Genomic DNA, 24,456 nt, shown 5'->3' with positions numbered 1-24,456 from the left:
CTTAGTCTTGAGATTGTGTCTTATTCTGGAGATTGTGTCTTATTCTTGAGATTGTGTCTTATTCTTGAGATTGTGTCGTAGTCTTGAGATTGTGTCGTAGTCTTGAGATTGTGTCCTATTCTTGAGATTGAGTCTTATTCTTGAAATTGTGTCTTAATCTTGAGATTGTGTCTTATTCTTGAGATTGTGTCGTAGTCTTGAGATTGTCTTATTCTTGAGATTGTGATTTATTCTTGAGATTGTGTCTTATTCTTGAGATTGTGTCTTATTCTTGAGATTGTGTCTTATTCTTGAGATTGTGTCTTATTCTTGAGATTGAGTCTTATTCTTGAGATTCTGTCTTATTCTTGAGATTGTGTCGTAGTCTTGAGATTGTGTCCTATTCTTGAGATTGAGTCTTATTCTTGGGATTGTGTCTTATTCTTGAGATTGTCTCTTATTCTTTAGATTGTGTCTTATTCTTGAGATTGTGTCTTATTCTTGAGATTGTGTCTTATTCTTGTTATTGAGTAATATTCTTGAGATTGTGTCTTATTCTTGAGATTGTGTCTTATTCTTGAGATTGTGTCTTATTCTTGTTATTGAGTAATATTCTTGAGATTGTGTATTATTCTTGAGATTGAGTCTTATTCTTGAGATTGTGTCTTATTCTTGAGATTGTGTTTTATTCTTGAGATTGTTTCGTAGTTTTGAGATTGTGTCTTAGTTTTGAGATTGTGTCGTAGTCTTGAGATTGTGTCGTAGTCTTGAGATTGTGTTTTAGTATTGAGATTGTGTCTTATTCTTGAGATTGAGTCTTCTTCTTGAGATTGTGTTTTATTCTTGAGATTGTGTCGTAGTCTTGAGATTGTGTGTTAGTCTTGAGATTGTGTCTTATTTTTGAGATTGTGTCTTATTCTTGAGATTGTGTCTTATTCTTGAGATTGTGTCGTAGTCTTGAGATTGTGTCTTATTCTTGAGATTGTGTCTTATTCTTGAGATCGTGTCGTAGTCTTGAGATTGTGTTTTAGTCTTGAGATTGTGTCTTAGTCTTGAGTTGATGTCTTTGTGTCTTTAATCTTTTGATTTGATGAGATTTTCTGTTCTAGAAGAAAAAAAAACACAATTCAGTTTTATGTTCACAACAAACCCCCAGTATACATATCACCCAGTATACATATAAACGAGTATACATATCACCCAGTATACATATCACCCAGTATACATATCATCCAGAATACATATCACGAAGTATACATATCATCCAGTATACATATTACCCAGTATACATATCACCCATTATACATATCACCCAGTGTACATATCCCCCAGTGTACATATCCCCCAGTGTACATATAATCCAGTATACACATCATCCAGTATACATATAACCCAGTATACATATAACCCAGTATACATATCATCCAGTATAGATATCACCCAATGTAAATATCATCCAGTGTACATATCACCCAGTATACATATCATCCAGTATACATATCATCCAGTATACATATAATCCAGTATACATATCACCCTGTGTACATATCCCCCAGTCTACATATCCCCCAGTGTACATATAATCCAGTATACATATCATCCAGTATACATATAACCCAGTATACAAATAACCCAGTATACATATCATCCAGTATAGATATCACCCAGTATACATATCATCCAGTATACATATCACCCAGTATACATATCACCCAGTATACATATCACCCAGTATACATATCATCCAGTATACATATCACCCAGTATACATATCATCCAGTATAGATATCACCCAGTATACATATCATCCAGTATACATATCACCCAGTATACATATCACCCAGTATACATATCAACCAGTATACATATCACCCAGTATACATATCACCCAGTATACATATCATTCAGTATACATATCACGCATTATACCTATCATCCAGTATACATATTACCCAGTGTACATATCACCCATTATACATATCACCCAGTGTACATATCACCCAGTGTACATGTCCCCCAGTCTACATATCCCCCAGTGTACATATAATCCAGTATATATATCATCCAGTATACATATAACCCAGTATACATATAACCCAGTATACATATCATCCAGTACAGATATCACCAAATGTACATATCATCCAGTATACATATCACCCAGTATACATATCATCCAGTGAACATATTAACCAGAATATATAGCACCCAGTATACATATCACCCAGTATACATATTACCCAGTATACATATCACCCAGTTAACATATCACCCAGTATACATATCACCCAGTATACATATAACCCAGTATATATATCATCCAGTATACATATCACCCAGTATACATATCACCCAGTATATATATATCACCCAGTATACATATAACCCAGTATACATATCACCCAGAATACATATCACCCAGTATACATATCACCCAGTATACATATAACCCAGTATATATATCATCCAGTATACATATCACCCAGTATACATATCACCCAGTATATATATCATCCAGTATACATATCACCCAGTATACATATCACCCAGTATATATATCACCCAGTATATATATCACCCAGTATACATATAACCCAGTATACATATCACACAGTATACATATCATCCAGTATACATATAACCCAGTGAACATATCACCCAGTATACATATCACCCACTATTCATATCCCCCAGTATACATATCACCCAGTATATATATCACCCAGTATACATATCACCCAGTATACATATCACCCAGTATACATATCATCCAGTATACATATCAACCAGTATATATATCACCCAGAATAAATATGTAATTACATATATACACAATAATAGACATGAATAATCCAGTGAGGGAAACTTATCAAATGCTCTACGCCACTTTTATGGCGTTTAAAAAGTCACATTATGGTGCACGCCATATTTGTGCCATAGTTGCAGCTTTTCACAGATTTCACCACTTTTATAAGTGACAAGAAAAGTAAGCGGGGTTTCACAGCGGGAGCGGGAGAGAGCGGGAGCGGGGCCCCTCATAGACCAAAATATTTAGCATCACTTATGGCAGAAATTGGCACAAAATATGGAGCAAATCTTCCCCTGCTCATAGCAGACGTAGAAGATATCAATCAATACTCCGGTACTGGTAGATGAAACGCCGGTCATATGGTCATAGAGAAAGTTCAGATCCTGGAATCTCCTCAGCACGGACATATGTCAGCTCATAAATGTCGGGTGTATAACTTCCCTACATACCTGGAGGACTTCTCTTCCTTTCTTGGTGCTGGTCACGCGGAGAGCTCTCCTCAGGTCTTCAGTCTCTTCATGTAAAAATGAGCCGTCCAATAGTCTATGGTCTTCATACACCAAGTACATAATTGTGATGTCATGGAATGTTCAGGTGTGATGTGATCTTGTGATGTCATGGAATGTTCAGGTGTCATGTGACCTAGTGATGTCATGGAATGTTCAGGTGTCATGTGGTCTTGTAATGTCTTTTGGTGTAAAGGATGCCATTGTTAAATATTAATAAAGTTTCCAATATTTAAACGAATGTCATCCATTTTGTTGGTGGGATTGCCATTCTGTCTTATGTTATGTAAATTCTTAAAGGGTAACTAAACTTCCGACAAACTTCTGACGTGTCATAGTGACATTTCAGAAGCTTTTATTGGAGGGGGTCCTAGCACTGAGACCCCCACCAATCGCTAAAACTAAGCGGCAGAAGTGTTCGGCTTTTTCCGGAAATCAGTATATCTGAGTGCGGACTCAATAGAAAGTCTATGAACCCGTACTCCGATACATCGGCATTCCGGAAAAAGATGAACAGAAATTAAGCTGCTCAGCTCTCAAAGGAGCTCTTCTGCCGCTTCGTTTTAGGATTGGTGGGGGTCTCAGTGTTGGATCCCCTACAATTAAATCTTCTGACATGTCACTTTGACGTGTCAGAAGTTTGTGGAACGTTTAGTTACCCTTCACTGATTTGTATGGGTGCTCGCCCTAATGAGAAACCGTCATGTTTTGTCATTTTTAAACCACATTCCTCCCCTTGTTCCTGGTGTCCTCTTGATTCCAGCGCTGTAATATTTTATTTTCTGGCCCTCCCATTGCCCCGCCACATCCCCCGCTCCGCGCCTACTATGCTAGTTTTAAATAAAGGTACAGAGAGCAGGAGACATTATCTGGCTGGTTCTGGCTTCTGCTGTTCCTGATGTCCACTCGCTCTCTTTGGGACTTTCTGTTACCCTCGGGCTGTCTAGTTACCTGTTCAGGTATTGCCTGCACTGCCCCCCTTATCCAACACTGATCTCTGTTAGAACAACCTGGGCTCTCTGCAGCATAAACCATCCCGCCTTGCGGTGGGCTCTGGCAAATAACTCAGAGTAGCCTTAGACTCTGTCCATCAGAGTTGTGACGGATTAGGGGTTGCGGTCTTATTTGCACGCTTACTCCCGACAGTCTCCAGCAGCCTTTTGGGAAATGCGCAACCAGTGATTCCATAACAGATAATGCCACAGTGCCCGCTGTAGATAATGCCACACACCCACCCATAGATAATGCCACAGTGCCCTCTGTAGATAATGCCACACACCCACCAATAGATAATGCCACAGTGCCCTCTGTAGATACTGCCAGACAGCCATCCGTAGATAATGCCACAGTGCCCTCTGCAGATACTGCCAGAGAGCCACCCGTAGATAATGCCACAGTGCCCTCTGTAGATACTGCCACACACCCACTTATAGACAATGCCACAGTTCCCTCTGAAGATACTGCCACACACCCACCCGTAGATAATGCTACAGTGCCCTCTGTAGATACTACCAGACACCCACCCGTAGATAATGCCACAGTGCCCTCTGTAGATACTGCCAGACAGCCACCCGTAGATCATGCCACAGTGCCCTCTGCAGATACTGCCAGAAAGCCACCCGTAGATAATGCCACAGTGCCCTCTGTAGATACTGCCACACAGCCACCCGTAGTTAATGCCACAGTGCCTTCAGTAGAAACTGCCAGACAGCCACACGTAGATAATGCTACAGTGCCCTCTGTAGATACTACCAGACACCCACCCGTAGATAATGCCACAGTGCCCTCTGTAGATACTGCTAGACAGCCTTCCGTAGATAATGCCACAGTGCCCTCTGTAGATACTGCCAGACAGCCACACGTAGATAATGCCACAGTGCCCTCAGTAGATATAATGCCGCACCAGTAGATAGCTCCATTGGGGCTCCCTCTAGGAGTGTAATCCCCAGCCAGAGTGTTGCCTATGCTTTGACCGGGGATTCCTATGCAGGACGAGCCCCTGACGTCACAGTGATGTCAGAGGCTTGCCCAGGGCCTTGAGTCCCGGAGCAGAGCCGCTTCTAGCACTCTGCCTGGAATTCCAGCTATGCTCCTGACATCACTGTCCATATATGACGCTAGTATAGGCTATGCTTTGCGACTCCGGGTCTGGGGAGGCCCCTGACATCACTGTCCATACTGTATATAGACGGGGATGTCAGGGGTTTCCCCAGAACCGGGCTTCCGGAGCAGAGCCACTTCTAGCACCCTGACGCTTATTTTTCAGCCAGCAGCCTTTTGGGAAATGTGCAACCAGTGATTCCATAACAGATAATGCCACAGTGCCCACTGAAGATAATGCCACACACCTACCCATAGATAATGCCACAGTGCCCTCTGTAGATACTGCCAGACAGCCATCCATAGATAATGCCACAGTGCCCTCTGCAGATACTGCCAGAGAGCCACGCGTAAATAATGCCACAGTGCCCTCTGTAGATACTGCCACACACCCAACTTATAGATAATGCCACAGTGCCCTCTGCAGCTACTGCCACACACCTACCCGTAGATAATGCCACATTGCCCTCTGTAGATACTGCCAGACACCCACCCGTAGATAATGTGACAGTGCCCTCTGTAGATACTGCCAGACAGCCACTCGTAGATCATGCCACAGTGCCCTCTGCAGATACTGCCAGACAGCCACCCATAGATAATGCCACAGTGCCCTCTGTAGATACTGCCAGAGAGCCACCCGTAGATAATGCCACAGTTCCCTCTGTAGATACTGCCACACACCCACTTATAGATAATGCCACAGTGCCCTCTGCAGATACTGCCACACACCCACCTGCAGATAATGCCACAGTGCCCTCTGTAGATACTGCCAGACAGCCATCCGTAGAAAATGCCACAGTGCCCTCTGTAGATAATGTAACGGTCTCGCCGGAACTCTGTTTCCCCGCTCCACAGCAAACGCAGCAGAAAAAAACGCATAAATCACGCAGCCATTTTAAGATGAATTCTATCGGGTTCTGACCCTCCACCTTCTTCGGTAAACCTAGGACTCTGAGGATATTTCGTCGCAGCCAGTTTTCTAAATCGTCGGATTTTTTCTTCCAGAGTTCAGCCGCAGTCTCTAATGCCGCAATCGCCTCCGGTACAGGTGCCACTCTATCTTCCACACCCGATATACGTTCCTCAGCATGTGTCAATCTCTCACGCAGATTATGCATATCCTGCCTAAGCAGGCCTATATCAATTCTGACCTCTTCCAGCTTACCTGTCAACAAAGTTTTGCAGGACGAGATGGCTTGGAGCAACATCTCAGAGACTTCCTGTAGGGTGGGTGCAGTCTCTCCCGCTGTTGAAGCGCCTGCAGCTGCAGATTTAGCCGCACCATGAGATCTACGAGCACGCGGAGGCAGAGGGGAGCGGCCGCCATCTTGCCCCTCTCCCCTAGCATATTCCTGGAGCTATTTAGTCACCGATTGCCCACGCGTAGGTCCCATACCGTCCTCCTCGTATCGCCAGGTACTTCAGTGCCACTATGAGGTAAGTTTAGCCCAGGTATAATATCTGCAGGATGATGAGGACATGGGTTCAGTGCAGAGCTATCGAACCATGTGACTGCTCCCGCTGCGCGCCTAGCCACGCCCCGAGAAGGCAGCTTTAAGAGCTTGGAATGTGGCTTCGGCCTCCGTGGTCCAGTCTTTGGCATTAACCCCCTTTTTGGTCAGAGCAGAAATAGGAGCTGTCATAGAGGAGAAATGAGGAATAAACTGGCAGTAATAATTTGCGAATCTCAGCAGGCATTGGACAGCTTTGAGTCCTTGCGGACGAGGCCAGTTGAGAATTGAGGACAGCTTGGCTGGATCCATTTGAAGACCCTGGTCGGAAATGACATACCCCAGGAAAGGCAGGCTGGTTTTCTCGAAGAGGCATTTCTCTAGCTTGGCAAACAGAGAGTTCTCTCGCAGACGCTGTAACACTTGGCGCACATGCACACGATGAGTTTAAATATTGGGAGAAAAGATTAAAATGTCGTCTAGGTATACCACCACACAGCTGTACAACAGATCCCGAAAAATGTCATTAACAAAGGCCTGAAAAACCTCAGGAGCATTACAAAGTCCGAAGGGCATGACAAGGTATTCAAAATGCCCATCACGAGTATTGAAGGCGGTTTTCCATTCGTCTCCCTCGCAGATACGGATGAGATTATAGGCTCCACGAAGGTCTAGTTTGGTGTAGATTTTCACCCCCTGTAGATGGTCAAAGAGTTCTGAGATCAATGGTAACGGGAACTTGTTCTTTAACGTGATATTATTCAATCCTCGGTAATCAATACAAGGACGCAGGGAGCCGTCTTTTTTTCCCACAAAGAAAAACCCTGCACAGGCAGGAGAGGAGGACTTACGGATCCTCTCTCCAGATTTTCTTGGCCATACCGAGACATGGCCTCAGTCTCGGGCAAGGACAAAGAATAGACTCGACCTCTGGGAGGCGTGGCGTTGGGGACCAGGTCTATGGCACAGTCGTATGGCCTGTGAGGAGGCAGCGATTCAGCTTGTTGTTTACAGAAGACATCAGAGAAGCTTTTGTATGGAGTAGGAAGTCCTGCTGAGTTGGGTTCTGTAGACTGAGGCATGGGTGGGCAAATAGATTGTAGACAATGTTGGTGACAGAAGTCACTCCAACGGGTAATTTGACCTCCAGTCCAGTCAATAACGGGAGAGTGCTTCTGCAACCACGGTAGACCCAGAAGCAAAGGGTTCAGAGAGTTCTTTAACACATAGAAGGAGATACGTTCCTGGTGCAGTGCCCCAGTTAACAGGAGAATGGGCTCAGTGACGAGATAAATAGTTTCATGCAGAAGCCTCCCATCTACAGAAGCAATGGATAACGGTTTGGTTAGTCTTTGCACTGGGATTTGGTAGCGATTTACCAAGGACTGGCACAGAAAATTCCCAGCGGATACGGAATCTAGGAAGGCTTAAATGTCGAAAGTGGTTCCTGCAAAGGACAGCTTCGCTGGTATGGTCATCTTCTGAGAGGAAGGTATTCCACCTAGGGTAGCCTCTCCTACTTGCCCTAGGCGTTGGAGTTTTCCGGCCTCACTGGACAGTCTTTGAGGAAGTGCGTTTTTCCACCACAATACAAACATAAATTTAACTTGCGTCTATTCTGGCGTTCCTCGGGCGTGAGTCTTGTTCTCTCCACCTGCGTGGGTTCGTCCGACCGGGAGGAAGATGAGGCCAGAAGAGGTCTTTGGAAGGTTTGTGCCAACCGTGATGTCCGATTGCCTCGAGCAGATTCTCGTTGTCGCTCACGAAAACGTATATCTATACGATTAGCTAGAGTAATCAAGTCATCCAAGGACGGTGGAAGGTCTCGGCCAGCAAGTTCATCCTTGATTCGGCCCGCCAGACCCTCCCAGAAGGTCGATACCAAAGCCTCATTATTCCACTGGAGTTCAGTAGCCAAGGTGCGGAATTGAATGCCGTATTGGCCTACAGTGGAGGTTCCTTGCCGGAGCTTGAGTAGAGAGGAAGCTGCAGAAGAGGCTCAACCCGGTTCTTCAAACACCCTTTTAAACGTGGAGAGAAAGTTCTGAATGTTGTACATGATGGGGTCGTTTCTCTCCCACAAGGGCGATGCCCAAGCCAGCACTTCACCAGACAGCAGGGACAGGATCTAGACCACCTTAGCCCGGTCTGAGGAAAAAATGATGTGCCATGACTACAAAGTGGATGGTGCATTGGTTAACAAATCCCCTGCAGGTCTTGGGGTCTCCCTCATAGCAGGCAGGCGTAGGTAGGTGTAGTCCAGGACTGTAGACAGGACCTTGCGGTGGTGGTGGTGGTGGTATTGGAGGCGCCGGAGGCGCTAGTTCGTTCAAACGAGTGGATACATTCTGCAGTAGCTGAAACAGCTGATCTTGGCAGACTCGTTGTCTAGAAAGCTCCTGAGCCATATCAGCCGTGTCAGGCAGGGCTGTGTCAAGGGGATCCATGGCTTGTTCAACCTATAACTGTTCTCACCGGTTTGTTCGTGGATCCTCGGTGTCGTCTGGGAGATGGTGCTTGGAATCCAGGCAACGCTTGGCACAGCGGGTAGAGGCGGTCGGATGGATAGGCAGAAGTCAGGACAGGCAGCAAACGTCGTAACAGGTGTGGCAGCAATAGGTCAAGGCAGGCGGCAGACGTCGTAACGGGTATGGCAGCAATAGGTCATGGCAGGCAGCAGACATCGTAATGGGTATGGCAGCAATAGGTCAAGGCAGGCGGCAGGCATTGTAAGCTGGTGTTGGAGTGCGCCAGAACCGGAGCAGAGGCCGTGGGGACGGCGGGGAACGGTGCAGAAGCCGTTACACTGCCACACACCCATCATTAGATAATGCCACAGTGCCCTCTGCAGATACTGCCACACACCCACCTGTAGATAATGTCACAGTGTCCTCTCTAGATACTGCCAGACAGCCACCCGTAGATAATGCCACAGTGCCCTCTGTAGATACTGCCAGAGAGCTACCCGTAGATAATGCCACAGTGCCCTCTGTAGATACTGCCAGAGAGCTACCCGTAGATATTGCCACAGTGCCCTCTGTAGATACTGCCACACACCCACATAGACAGTGATGTCAGGGGCTTCCCCAGAGCCGGGGTTCCGTAGTAGAGCCACTTCTAGCACCTTGCCGCTTATTCTTCAGCCTGCTCGCTCCTCTCCTGAGGGAGCTACGGTGTCCTGCAGGCCGCAGATGACAGCCTAAGAGGCCGTATACAGTCATGCAGGGGTTATAGACGGCACAACACGACTCCAACACTAGAGACAGCACAGGAACAAATACAGCACGGGACAGAGGATACAGGTAGCAGGACACAGGAACACTGGGAACAGGATACCACTAATGTACCATTTGCAAGACTAACATAGGTATACAAACAATGCTCAAGCAATAAGTGGAAGGGTAGAACCCCTCTTATTGTCCAGAGTGATTAGGGCTAAATAGTAACTCTATTCATGTGGGCGCGCTGGCACGTTAAGGCCGGGCGAGAGCACGCATGCGCATGCCAGAAGCCGCTGCAGAGCAGAGCGGCAGTGAGTATGTCACGTAAGGTTTGTGGACCCACTGGGCAGGCCCAGCAACACAGGGTTATCAGCTTTGGGCAGGACATAGAAAGGCAGAATTTCGGAGTGTAGGGCCCCTACTTGGAGCCTCAGCGGCTTGGTCACAGCTATAACTGGGTCTGGCAGAGGTAGTCCGTTTACTGAAGCAATTGTCAACGGCCTCTCCAGGGGGGTGGTGGGTAATTTAAGAAGGTTCACCAGGTCTCTACGGATGAAATTATCAGCGGATCCAGAGTCCAGATACGCAGAGATCTGATGCGTTCTCTCGCCGGACACTATGGTCACAGGTATAGACAATTTAGACGGAAGTCCTTTCTTACCCAAGGTTGTCACTCCTAGCAACTCTAGGCTTTGGGACAGCAGGGGTTGCTGCAAAGTAGGAGCCAGAATGGGAAGGCCTCTTTCCCGACTAACCTCTTGGAGGCGTTCTCGGATTTGTATATCAATCTGGGCGGATAGAAGGATGAGGTCATCCAGGGTAGGCGGCAGATCTCGAGCGGTAAATTCGTCCTTCATTTTAGGAGCCAGTCCATGCCAGAATGCAGCCACCAGAGCCTCATTGCTCCATAACAGCTCTCCCGCCAGTGTGCAGAAGTGGATGGCGTACTCACTCACGGAGGTGTCTCCTTAGCGTAGGTTAATCAAAGAGGCCGCTGCAGATGAGACCCGTCCAGGCTCCTCAAACACCATCCGAAAAGTCCGGAGGAAGCCCTGAAAGTCACGGGTCTCTGGTCCTTGTCTCTCCCAGATTAGGTTCGGCCATGAACAGTGGCGGATTAAGAAGACCATGGGCCCTGGGCTGTTACCCAAACTTGGGCCCCCCCTTCTCCACCGCCACCCTGCCGCACCGTAACTATTGCTAACGCTACCTTTTTGTACAAGCATTAACAAATAGGTGTTACGATTCCCCTTTCACAGGGCTGTGTCCCTACATACTGACAGTATCACACTGTGCAGGGACACAGCGCCAACCCCCCATGTAGACAGCGCCACACACACCCCCCTGTAGATAAAGCCACACACACCGCCCTGTAGATAGAGCCACACACACACACACACACCCTGTAGATAGAGCCACACACACACCCCCCTGTAGATAAAGCCACACACACCGCCCTGTAGATAGAGCCACACACACACACACCCCCTGTAGATAGAGCCACACACACACCCCCCTGTAGATAGCGCCACACACACACAACCCCCTGTAGAGAGCGTCACACAGCCCCCTATAGATAGCATCACACAGCACTCCCCCTTATATATAGTGCCACACAGCGCTCCCCCCCCCTTATATATGGTGCCACACAGCGTTCCCCCCCTTGTATATAGTGCTACACAGCGTCGCTACATTGCAGCCCTGGGATGACATTTTATCCCATATGACTGCTGCAGCCTGTGATTGGCCTGTGATTGGCTGCAGCGGTCACATGGGGTGAAACTTCATCCCAGGAGGCTGGCCCGGACGAAGAAACAGAGTTCTGGGCAAGTATAAGATTTTTATTTTTTCTAAATTGTGTTTTTACATAACATCTGCTATCTGTTGCAGGTTTTACCTCCCCATTGAATTAAATGGGGAAAACCCGAAACAAATGAGCAGCGTTTACGCAAATATAATTGACATGCTGCGGAGTAAAAAACCGCACCACATGTCAATTTCTGAGCTTTTTTTTCCCCACTTATCATTTACGCAGCGTGTGATGAGAATTGTTCACATCTAATCTACTCTGCTGCTACTGTATTAGGGCTTGTCCACACTTAACGGAATTGCTGCGTATTTTCCGGCCGGAAAATACGCAGAATACGGTAGCAGCAAAGTGAGTGAGATTTACCAAATCTCATCCAGACGCTGCGTAAAATTTCCGACCAGACATTTTGTCCTGCGGTGCGTATTTCTGGCACTGCAGCATGTCAATTTCTGCTGCGGAAAGTGGACTGAATTGATGCGTTTTTTCAGAGGAGACGTCACCATCCCCCAACATTGAGAAAAACGCAGCAAAATATGCACCATTTTCTGCAGCAAAAATGCATATATATATATACATACACGCACACACGAGTATGCACATTATACACATCACAGACACACACGAGTATGCACATTATACACATCACAGACACACGAGTATGCACATTATACACATCACAGACACACACGAGTATGCACATTGTACACATATAAAGTACACACGAGTATGCACATTATACACATATAAAATACACACAAGTATGCACATTGTACACATATAAAGTACACATTGTAAACACACATGCACTTACCTTTTATGTAGGATATTTGTGAGTCTTCACTGCAGCTCTTCTCCTGCTCACAGCCCAACACAGAGCCCGCCGACAGTCTCCCCTCCCCCATGTCCCGACAGCTAGCAGCAGGAGGAGAGATGTTTAGAGCAGGGAAGGGGGGCTGGAGGGGGAGCTTCTAAAGCAGCACAGACCCCGGCTGCTAAGTAGGAGCGAAGCTCCCCTCGTCTCATAACAGGTGCGGTCCTGGCACCTGGGCTCCCTCCGGTGCTAGCAACGCCACTGGGCATGAGGGGGTTAGGGTGGCTATGGGCCCCCTGGGAGCCTCGGGCCCCGGGCGGCCGCCCGAACCGCACTAATGATAATCCGCCACTGGCCATGCAAGAGGCTTGCTAGTAAGGAGAGAGATGATGAAAGCGACCCTTGCGCCATCAGACGAAAATGTCCTACTATACAGAATGAAGTGCATCTGGCACTGATTCAAAAATCCATGACAGGTACTTGCGTCTCCATCACAGCGGTCCGGAAGTGGCAAAGAAACACGCGGGTCAACACTGCCAAGAGGTGAAGTCTGAGGATCAACACTGCCAGGAGGTGTAGTAGGAGGAACGGCAGCTTGTGCCTCCTGCAGACATGCAAGAATGTTCAACGCCTGGAGGAGTCGATCCTGTCGAGACCGGAGGTCTAGCATATCCGCCCGCATCTCTTGAGACGTCGTCATGGTCTTGAATCGACGAGCGGGGTCCATGTCATGAGCGTAATCGACCAGGACGGTATGGAATGCAAGGAACAGGAACAGGAACACACTAGGAGACCATTGCATAGACAAACTAGGGAAACAACAACAACAACGCTTAGGCATCGAAGCAGGGGGCTGGACCCCTCTTATAGTCCAGGATACTCACGGCCTGATGCTTCATCAAAGTCCGAAGCGCGCGCCGCCCCTTTAAGAGCGGGCAGGAGCGTGCGCGCGCACCATACGGGATCTGGCTGAGGTAAGTGGAAGCGAGTGCTGGCGTCTCGTGGGAAGGAGACGGGCCAGCGCTCGCCGTCTCGTGGCTGCAGCTGTCATGGGGAGAGTGGCGCTGATGGACCGCAGGCACGGACATGACAGAGTAGTGGCGTCTCCTAGGAAGGAGATGTTGGTCAGCACTAGGTAGTCTGCAGTCGCGGTCGTCAGGGGGGTAAGTAGGAACGATCGGCCGCGGACGTTACACATATTAGACGTTTTTTGCTGAAAAATGTTTTGCTCAAACCTGGCCCCTTCGGCTCTGCTTCGGGCTCCCGCCTTCAAATCAAACTCTGTGTTAAGCCACCACTGAAAACCACAGCCCGTATTTACCCTGGTCGGTATTTTTATGGTAAAAAGGTGGCAATCCTTGGCTAAATATTGTAAACTGCAGGACATGGTGGATGTTGGAGTGAGGACTGGCCGGTTCTGCTCCAGATAATATGGGGGTTACCAATGATCCTGGGGGAATTTATCAGTGGAATGACGTCCGCTTTCTGGTGTAGAAATGACGCAATGTTGGCGCACGCCCTATTTGTGATCAAATCTGCAGCTTTTCTAGTCTCTCAATACTTTTAAACATTAGACAGGGTTAATTGTAAAGGGCCGGGGCCACCATAGGTCTGACACATTTACTAATTCTTACCACAGAAAACGCTGCAGATTGTAGAGTAAATCTTCGCTTTCTTTCCTGACTCTCAGACAGACCAAAATGCGCCAAATTTATTCAGAGACCTGGACCTCTTAGAAATGTGGCCGCGCTTTACTCCGAGACACTTCTGTTTCAGACTGGTCTATGGAACGCTGGTCTACATAAATCTGCCCCCTCCTCTATTATATTATTACACCCGTGTTATGGAAGAATCCCGGAGAATAACGACACGAGAGACGGTGGTTTTTAGCAATAAGCAGAAGTGTCATAAAAAGAATGACTTTCTCTATTTTATTAAATGATGAGAGTTGTGGCTCTTAATTCAGGACCTGGGGAGTGTAAACTCCTGGTGACAGTCAATCTGACCGTCCAGCGATTGTCACAAAGGACAATTCTCATTGTAAGGTCCTGAGGTAAGAGCCACAACCCAGTGATCCAGAGGAAGGCGAAGAAAACCCCCGGAGATCTGTCTCTAAGGGGAAAAATAATTCCTTCCTGACCCCATATGTGGCGATCGGAGATCACCCTGGATCAGATCGATCGTCTGCCTACTGCATCTGGACATAAAGCAGAGTCTGGTTATAACATACAATACCATGTGACACGTCTACATTACAATGTAACGAAAGGAATCCTCTCCGACAGTTCACAATTAATTATTACCAGGACGCCTAACGCTAAAGAGAGGATCCAACCATTTCCTAAGGGTTCCACCAAATCTTAAGCCCTGCTCCTAGGAGCTTACAATCTAAAAGAATGAACCCTACAAATCTAAAAGGTGTTTTCCCACAAACAAAATTGTGTGATGTCTGATGGCTGGAGGTGCAACCGCTAGGACCCCAGCGTTTACAGGAACGCAGGTCCCCGAGTCCCCTGTGTGAATGGAGCGATAGTTCACAGGAGTGACCACTGCTCCATTCACTGCCCAGAAAATGGACGAAGCTAAAACTGTCTCCCAAGTCCAGTACGGACATTCCAAATGGAGACATAGCCCTGCTCCCTGTCCTCTCACTGCAGAGTACGCCTTCCCGGCTATACTAATGTTAGAACAGACAATGGAGCAACTCGGAGGTCTCCGTCCGGTAGACAGTGAGTGGAGCGGTGGTCACGCATGTGCACTGACACTCCATGTACACAGGGGAAACATAGACCTACGTTCTAGTGATCACTGGGGTCCCAGCGCTCGCACTTCCAGCCATCAGATATCTATCACCCGTCCTGTAGGATAAATGATGAATGTTGTTTATGGGAGAACACCTTTATTCTAACCTGATCTCTGTCTAGTGATGACGTCTTAATCCTTCCATGAGTTCTTGAGATTGTGTCTTATTCTTGAGATTGTGTCTTATTCTTGAGATTTTGTCTTAATCTTGAGATTGTGTTTCATTCTTGAGATTGTGTCTTATTCTGAAGATTGAGTCTTATTCTTGAGATTGGGTCTTATTTTTGAGATTGTGTCTTATTCTTGAGATTGTGTCGTAGTCTTGAGATTGTGTCTTAGTCTTGAGATTGTGTCTTAGTCTTGAGATTGTGTCGTAGTCTTGAGATTGTGTCTTATTCTTCAGATTGAGTTTCATTCTTGAGATTGTGTTTTATTTTTAAGATTATGTTTTATTCTTGAGATTATGTCTTATTCTTGAGATTGTGTCGTAGTCTTGAGATTGTGTCTTATTCTTAAGATTTAGTCTTATTCTTGAGATTGGGTCTTATTTTTGAGATTGTGTCTTAGTCTTGAGATTGTGTCGTAGTCTTGAGATTGTGTTTTATTCTTCAGATTGAGTTTCATTCTTGAGATTGTGTTTTATTCTTAAGATTATGTTTTATTCTTGAGATTGTGTCTTATTCTTGAGATTGTGTCTTAGTCTTGAGCTTGTGTCTTATTCTTGAGATTAAGTCTTATTCTTGAGATTGTGTCTTATTCTTGAGATTGTGTCTTATTCTTAAGATTGAGTCTTATTCTTGAGATTGTTTCTTATTCTTGAGATTGTGTTTTATTCTTGAGATTGTGTCGTAGTCTTGAGATTGTGTCTTAGTCTTTAGATTGTGTCGTAGTCTTGAGATTGAGTCTTATTCCTGAGATTGCGTTTTATTCTTGAGATTGTGTCGTAGTCTTTAGATTGTGTCTTAGTCTTGAGATTCTGTCTTATTCTTGAGATTGAGTCTTATTCTTGAGATTGAGTCTTATTCTTGAGATTGTGTCTTTTTCTTGAGAGTGTGTCTTAGTCTTGAGATTGTGTCTTAGTCTTGAGATCGTGTCTTAGTCTTGAGATTGTGTCTTATTTTTGAGATTGAGTCTTATTCTTGAGATTGTGTCGTAGTCTTGAGATTGTGTCTTAGTCTTGAGATTGTGTCTTAGTCTTGAGATTGTGTCTTATTCTTGAGATTGAGTCTTATTCTTGAGATTGTGTCTTTTTCTTGAGAGTGTGTCTTATTCTTGAGATTGTTTCTTATTCTTGAGATTGTGTTTTATTCTTGAGATTGTGTCGTAGTCTTGAGATTGTGTCTTAGTCTTTAGATTGTGTCTTTTTCTTGAGATTGAGTCTTATTCCTGAGATTGCGTTTTATTCTTGAGATTGTGTCTTAGTCTTGAGATTCTGTCTTATTCTTGAGATTGAGTCTTATTCTTGAGATTGAGTTTTATTCTTGAGATTGTGTCTTTTTCTTGAGAGTGTGTCTTATTCTTGAGATTGTTTCGTAGTTTTGAGATTGTGTTTTAGTCTTGAGATTATGTCTTATTCTTGAGACTGATTGTGTCGTAGTCTTGAGATTGTGTCTTAGTCTTGAGATTGTGTCTTAGTCTTGAGATCGTGTCTTAGTCTTAAGATTGTCTTATTTTTGAGATTGAGTCTTATTCTTGAGATTGTGTCGTAGTCTTGAGATTGTGTCTTAGTCTTGAGATTGTGTCTTAGTCTTGAGATTGTGTCTTATTCTTGAGATTGAGTCTTATTCTTGAGATTGTGTCTTTTTCTTGAGAGTGTGTCTTATTCTTGAGATTGTTTCTTATTCTTGAGATTGTGTTTTATTCTTGAGATTGTGTCGTAGTCTTGAGATTGTGTCTTAGTCTTTAGATTGTGTCTTTTTCTTGAGATTGAGTCTTATTCCTGAGATTGCGTTTTATTCTTGAGATTGTGTCTTAGTCTTGAGATTCTGTCTTATTCTTGAGATTGAGTCTTATTCTTGAGATTGAGTCTTATTCTTGAGATTGTGTCTTTTTCTTGAGAGTGTGTCTTATTCTTGAGATTGTTTCGTAGTTTTGAGATTGTGTTTTAGTCTTGAGATTATGTCTTATTCTTGAGACTGATTGTGTCGTAGTCTTGAGATTGTGTCTTAGTCTTGAGATTGTGTCTTAGTCTTGAGATCGTGTCTTAGTCTTGAGATTGTGTCTTATTTTTGAGATTGAGTCTTATTCTTGAGATTGTGTCGTAGTCTTGAGATTGTGTCTTAGTCTTGAGATTGTGTCTTAGTCTTGAGATTGTGTCTTATTCTTGAGATTGAGTATTATTCTTGAGATTGTGTCGTAGTCTTGAGATTGTGTCTTAGTCTTGAGATTGTGTTTTATTTTTGAGATTGTGTCTTATTCTTGAGATTGTGTCGTAGTCTTGAGATTGTGTCTTAGTCTTGAGATTGTGTCTTAGTCTTGAGATTGTGTCTTAGTCTTGAGATTGTCTTAGTCTTGAGATTGTGTTTTAGTCTTGAGATTGCGTCTTAGTCTTGAGATTGTGTCTTAATCTTGAGTTAATGTCTTTGTGTCTTTTATCTTTTGATTTGATGAGATTTTCTGTTCTAGAAGAAAAAAAAAACACAATTCCGTTTTATGTTCACTACAATCCCCAGTATACATATCACCCAGTATACATATAAACCAGTATACATATCACCCAGTATACATATCACCCAGTATACATATCATCCAGTATACATATCACGCAGTATACATATCACCCAGTAACATATCATCCAGTATACATGTTACCCAGTGTATATATCACCCAGTATACATATAAACCAGTATACATATCACCCAGTATACATATCATCCAGTATACATATCACCCAGTATATATATCAACCAGTTTACATATCACCCAGTATACATATCATCCAGTATACATATCATCCAGTATACATATCATCCAGTAACATATCATCCAGTATACATGTTACCCAGTGTATATATCACCCAGTATACATATAAACCAGTATACATATCACCCAGTATACATATCATCCAGTATACATATCACCCAGTATACCTTTCATCCAGTATACATATCAGGCAGTATACATATCACCCAGTGTACATATCACCCAGTGTACATATCATCCAGTAATATATCATCCAGTATACATATCATCCAGTAACATATCATCCAGTATATATGTTACCCAGTGTATATATCACCCAGTATACATATAAACCAGTATACATATCACCCAGTATACATATCATCCAGTATACATATCACCCAGTATACCTTTCATCCAGTATACATATCAGGCAGTATACATATTACCCAGTGTACATATCCTCCAGTATACATATCATACAGTGTACATATCATCCAGTGTACATATCACCTAGTATACATATCACCCAGTGTACATATCACCCAGTGTACATATCATCCAGTAACATATCATCCAGTATATATGTTACCCAGTGTACATATCACCCAGTATACATACCAAACAGTATACATATAATCCAGTATATATGTTACCCAGTGTACATATCCTCCAGTAAACATATAATACAGTGTACCTATCACCCAGTATTCATATCATCCAGTGCACATATCACCCAGTATACATATCACCCAGTATACATACCACCCAGTATACATATCATCCAGCATACATATAATCCAGTATACATATCACCCAGTATACATATCACCCAGTATACATATCATCCAGTATACATATCATCCAGTGTACATATCACCCAGTATTCATATCATCCAGTGAACATATCACCCAGTATACATATCACCCAGTATACATATCACCCAGTATACATATCATCCAGTATACATATCACCCAGTATACATATCATCCAGTATACATATCACCCAGTATACATATCATCCAGTATACATATCACCCAGTATATATATCCCCCAGTATACATATCATCCAGTATACATATCACCCAGTGTACATATCCCCCAGTTTAAATATCCCCCAGTGTACATATAATAGAGTATACATATCATCCAGTATACATTTAACCCAGTATACTTGTAAACCAGTATACATATCATCCAGTATAGATATCACCCAATGTACATATCATCCAGAATACATATCACCCACTATACATATCATCCAGTATACATATCACCCAGTATACATATAATCTAGTGTACATATCAACCAGTATATATAGCACACAGTATACATAGCACCCAGTATACATATCACCCAGTATACATATCACTCAGTATATATATTACCCAGTATACATTTCACCCAGTTAACATATCACCCAGTATACATATCACCCAGTATACATATAACCCAGTATATATATCATCCAGTGTACATATAACCCAGTATACATATCACCCAGTATACATATCACCCAGTATATATATCATCCTGTATACATATAACCCAGTGAACATATCACCCTGTATACATATCACCCAGTATACATATCACCCAGTATACATATCACCCAGTATACATATAACCCAGTATACATATCACCCAGTATACATATCCCCCAGTATACATATCACCCAGTATATATATCACCCAGTATACATATCAACCAGTATACATATCACCCAGTATACATATCATCCAGTATACATATCACCCAGAATACATATCATCCAGTGTACATATCACCCAGAATACATATCACCCAGTATACATATCCCCCAGTATACATATCACCCAGTATATATATCACCCAGTTTACATATCACCCAGTATACATATCACCCAGAATACATATCATCCAGTGTACATATCACCCAGTATACATATCACCCAGAATACATATCACCCAGATCAAATATGAATTACAGATATACACAATAATAGACATGACTAATCCAGTGAGGGAATCTTATCAAATGTTCTACGCCACTTTTATGCCGTATAAAAAGTCACATTATGGTGCACGCCATATTTGCGCCATAGTTGCAGCTTTTCACAGATTTCACCACTTTTATAAGTGACAAGAAAAGTAAGCGGGGTTTCACAGCGGGAGCGGGAGAGCGGGAGCGGGGCCCCTCATAGACTAAAATATTTAGCATCACTTATGGCAGAAATTGGCACAAAATATGGAGCAAATCTACTCCTTCTCATAGCAGACGTAGATATCAACCAATACTCCGGGACTGGTAGATGAAACGCCGGTCATATGGTCATAGAGAAAGTTCAGATCCTGGAATCTCCTTAGGGACATATGTCAGCTGATAAATGTCGGGTGTATAACTTCCCTACATACCTGGAGGACTTATTTTCCTTTCTTGGTGCTGGTCACGTGGAAAGCTCTCCTCAGGTCTTCAGTCTCTTCATGTAAAAATGAGCCGTCCAATAGTCTATGGTCTTCATACACCAAGTACATAATTGTGATGTCATGGAATGTTCAGGTGTGATGTGATCTTGTGATGTAATGGAATTCCCAGGTGTCATGTGATCTCTTGATGTCATGGAATGTTCAGGTGTCATGTGACCTGGTGATGTCATGGAATGTTCAGGTGTCATGTGATCTTGTGATGTCATGGAATTTTCAGGTGTCATGTGGTCTTGTAATGTCTTTTGGTGTAAAGGATGCCATTGTTAAATATTAATAAAGTTTCCAATATTTAAACGGATGTCATCCATTTTGTTGGTGGGATTGTCAATCTGTGTTATGTTATGTCAATTCTTAAAGGGTAACTAAACTTCCGACAAGCTTCTGACATGTCATAGTGACATTTCAGAAGTTTTGATTGGAGGGGGTCCAAGCACTGAGACCCACCAATCGCTAAAACTAAGCGGCAGAAGTGCTCGGCTTTTTCCGGAAATCAGTGTATCTGAGTGCGGACTCAATAGAAAGTCTTTGAACCCGTACTCCGATACATCGGCTTTCCGGAAAATGATGAACAGAAACGAAGCTGCTCAGCTCTCACAGGAGCTCTTCTGCCGCTTCGTTTTAGGATTGGTGGGGGTCTCAGTGCTTGGACCCCCTACAATTAAATCTTCTGACATGTCACTATGACTTGTCAGAAGTTTGTGGAACGTTTAGTTACCCTTTACTGATTTGTATGGGTGCTCGCCCTAATGAGAAACCGTCATGTTTTGTCATTTTTAAACCACATTCCTCCCCTTGTTCCTGGCGTCCTCTTGATTCCAGCGCTGTAATATTTTTTTCTGTCCCTCCCGTTGCCCCGCTACATCCCCCGCTCCGCGCCTACTATGCTAATTTTGAGTAAAGGTACAGAGAGCAGGAGACATTATCTGGCTGGTACTGGCTTCTGCTGTGCCTGATGTCCACTCGCTCTATTTGGGACTTTCTGTTACCCTCGGGCTGTCTGATTACCTGTTCAGGTATTGCCTGCACTGCCCCCCTTATCCAACACTGAACTCTGTTAGAACAACTTGGGTTCTCTGCAGCATAAACCATCCCGCCTTGCGGTGGGCTCTGGCAAATAACTCGGAGTAGCCTTAGACTCTGTCCATCAGAGTTGTGACGGATTTGGGGTTGCGGTCTTATTTGCACGCTTACTCCCGACAGTCTCCAGCAGCCTTTTGGGAAATGCGCAACCAGTGATTCCATAACAGATAATGCCACAGTGCCCGCTGTAGATAATGCCACACACCCACCCATAGATTATGCCACAGTGCCCACTGTAGATAATGCCACACACCCACCTGTAGATAATGCCACAGTGCCCTCTGTAGATAATGCTACAGACCCACCTGTAGATAATGCCACAGTGCCCTCTGCAGATACTGCCTATAACGGTTCTCACCGGTTTGTTAGTGGATCCTCGGTGTCATCGGGGAGATGGTGCTTGGAACCCAGGCAACGCTTGGCACAGCGGGTAGAGGCGGTCGGATGGATAGGCAGCAGTCAGGACAGGCAGCAGACGTCGTAACGGGTATATGGCAGCAATAGGTCAAGGCAGGCGGCAGACAAGGATAGTCAAGTTCAAGCAGAGGTCAGTAACGGGAAATCCAGACAAAAGGCAGAAGGGATGGAAACAGGGAACTAGGGCACAGTGAACTCACGGGGAACTTGGTTGAACAAGCAGGGATGCAAAGGAGGAGGAACCTTAAATAGGAAGTCTTAGGAATTAAGGCACGCGGTGGCCCTTTAAGAAAGGACGAGTCAGCGCGTGCGCCCTCTAGTGACTGCAGCCGCACATCGAGGATGACGGCCGCGAAATGAGGTAAAAGATGCACTCACCTGACGCCGTCCAGGGCCAGCAGAGCGTCCGGAGCGGTTAAGTGGAGCTCGGGATGAGCAGCTGGTGATGGAGGGCGCCGGAAACGGAGCAGAGGCCGTGGGGACAGCGGGGAACGGCGCGGCAGCCATTACAGTACCCCCCCCCCTTTACGCCCCCTCTTTTTAGGCTTGCTTGGAAACCTTCGCTCAAAGTCCTTGATGAGAGCTGGGGCGTTGATATTCTCCACGGGCTCCCATGATCTCTCCTCAGGACCATAATCTTTACAGTCCACTATGTACCGCAATCTCACCCGTGATCGTTTGACATTGAGGATCTCTTGAATTTCAAATTCGGCATCAGCCGCTGGCGCAGGATGGACAGGATTTTTCATAGAAAAACGGTTGAGTATAGTGGGTTTCAGCAGAGAAATATGGAAGGAGTTAGAGATTTTCAGAGACTGAGGAAGGCGAAGTCTGAAAGTTATTGGATTAATTTGTTTAGTTATTTCATAGGGACCCAGAAACAGAGGAGCTAGCTCGTAACAAGGGGTCTTCAGACGTATGTACCGGGTGGACAGCCAGACTTTATCCCCAGGAAGGAGCTGCGGCGGTATCCTGCGTCTTTTATCCCCCTCTTTTTTAAACCTTGCTACGGCTTTGTGGATGGAGTCCTTGGCCGTCTGCCAAATCCGTACGAACCTCAGAAGGCACAGAGACTGGTAGGGGAATTCCTGGGTGCTGGCCATACACCAAGCAGAAGGGAGAAGAGCGGGTAGATTCCCCCGTATGGTTGTTGTAGGCAAATTCGGCCCATGGAAGCAGACTTGCCCAGTCATCTTGTCGCGGAGACACGAAATTCCTGAGGAAACCTTCAAGTATTTGGTTTATGCGCTCTACTTGACCATTGGATTGGGGATGGTACACGAAAGAGAAGTCTAGTTTGACCTCCAGCAGTTTGCACAAGGCTCTCCAGAACTTGGATGTGAACTGAACTCCTCTGTCAGAAACAATGTGCTTAGGAAAACCATGAAGGTGAAAGATGTGCTTGATAAACAGCGTTGCCAGTCGGGAAGATGACGGAAGGCCTGAGAGGCCTGAGAGAGATACGAAGTGCGCCATCTTGGAAAAGCGATCCACTACAACCCAGATCATGATACACCCCGCAGAACTAGGCAGATCGGTGATGAAGTCCATGGCAAGGTGCGACCAGGGAGAGTCAGGCACGGGCAGGGGGTGCAAAAGGTCAGCAGGTCTTGAATGGAAGACTTTATTTTGAGAGCAAGTGGAGCAGGCAGAAACAAAGTCTTTAGTGTCTTGGGACATGGAAGGCCCCCAGTACTGATGGCCAATCAAATTGACAGTCTTTTTGATGCCAGGGTGCCCCGAAACCCTGGAGGCATGGCCCCAACGCAGAACCCTTTGTTTAGGGGGTACGTAGGTCTTTCCTCGAGGAATGTGTACCACTTCAGCAGGAGCAGCGATCACAGTACGTTTCGGATCTACTAATAAACTGTGGTCTGGGCTCTTGGTCTGTGGGGTCAAAACAGCGATATAAGGCGTCTCCCTCTACAAGTCTTTTGTGAAAGAATAGCTCCGACTCCCACAGATGAAGCATCGACCTCCAGAACAAATGGTTTGGTGGAATCCGGTCTATGTAGGACTGAAGCAGAAGAGAAGGCAGCTTTTTTTTTTTTTTTTTAAACTCGTTTTATTGAACAATATACAAACCATGCACAGTT

This window comes from Rhinoderma darwinii, chromosome 2 (genome assembly GCF_050947455.1).
Source record: "Rhinoderma darwinii isolate aRhiDar2 chromosome 2, aRhiDar2.hap1, whole genome shotgun sequence".
NCBI lineage: Eukaryota > Metazoa > Chordata > Amphibia > Anura > Rhinodermatidae > Rhinoderma > Rhinoderma darwinii.
Note: the sequence above shows the minus strand (reverse complement) of the source record.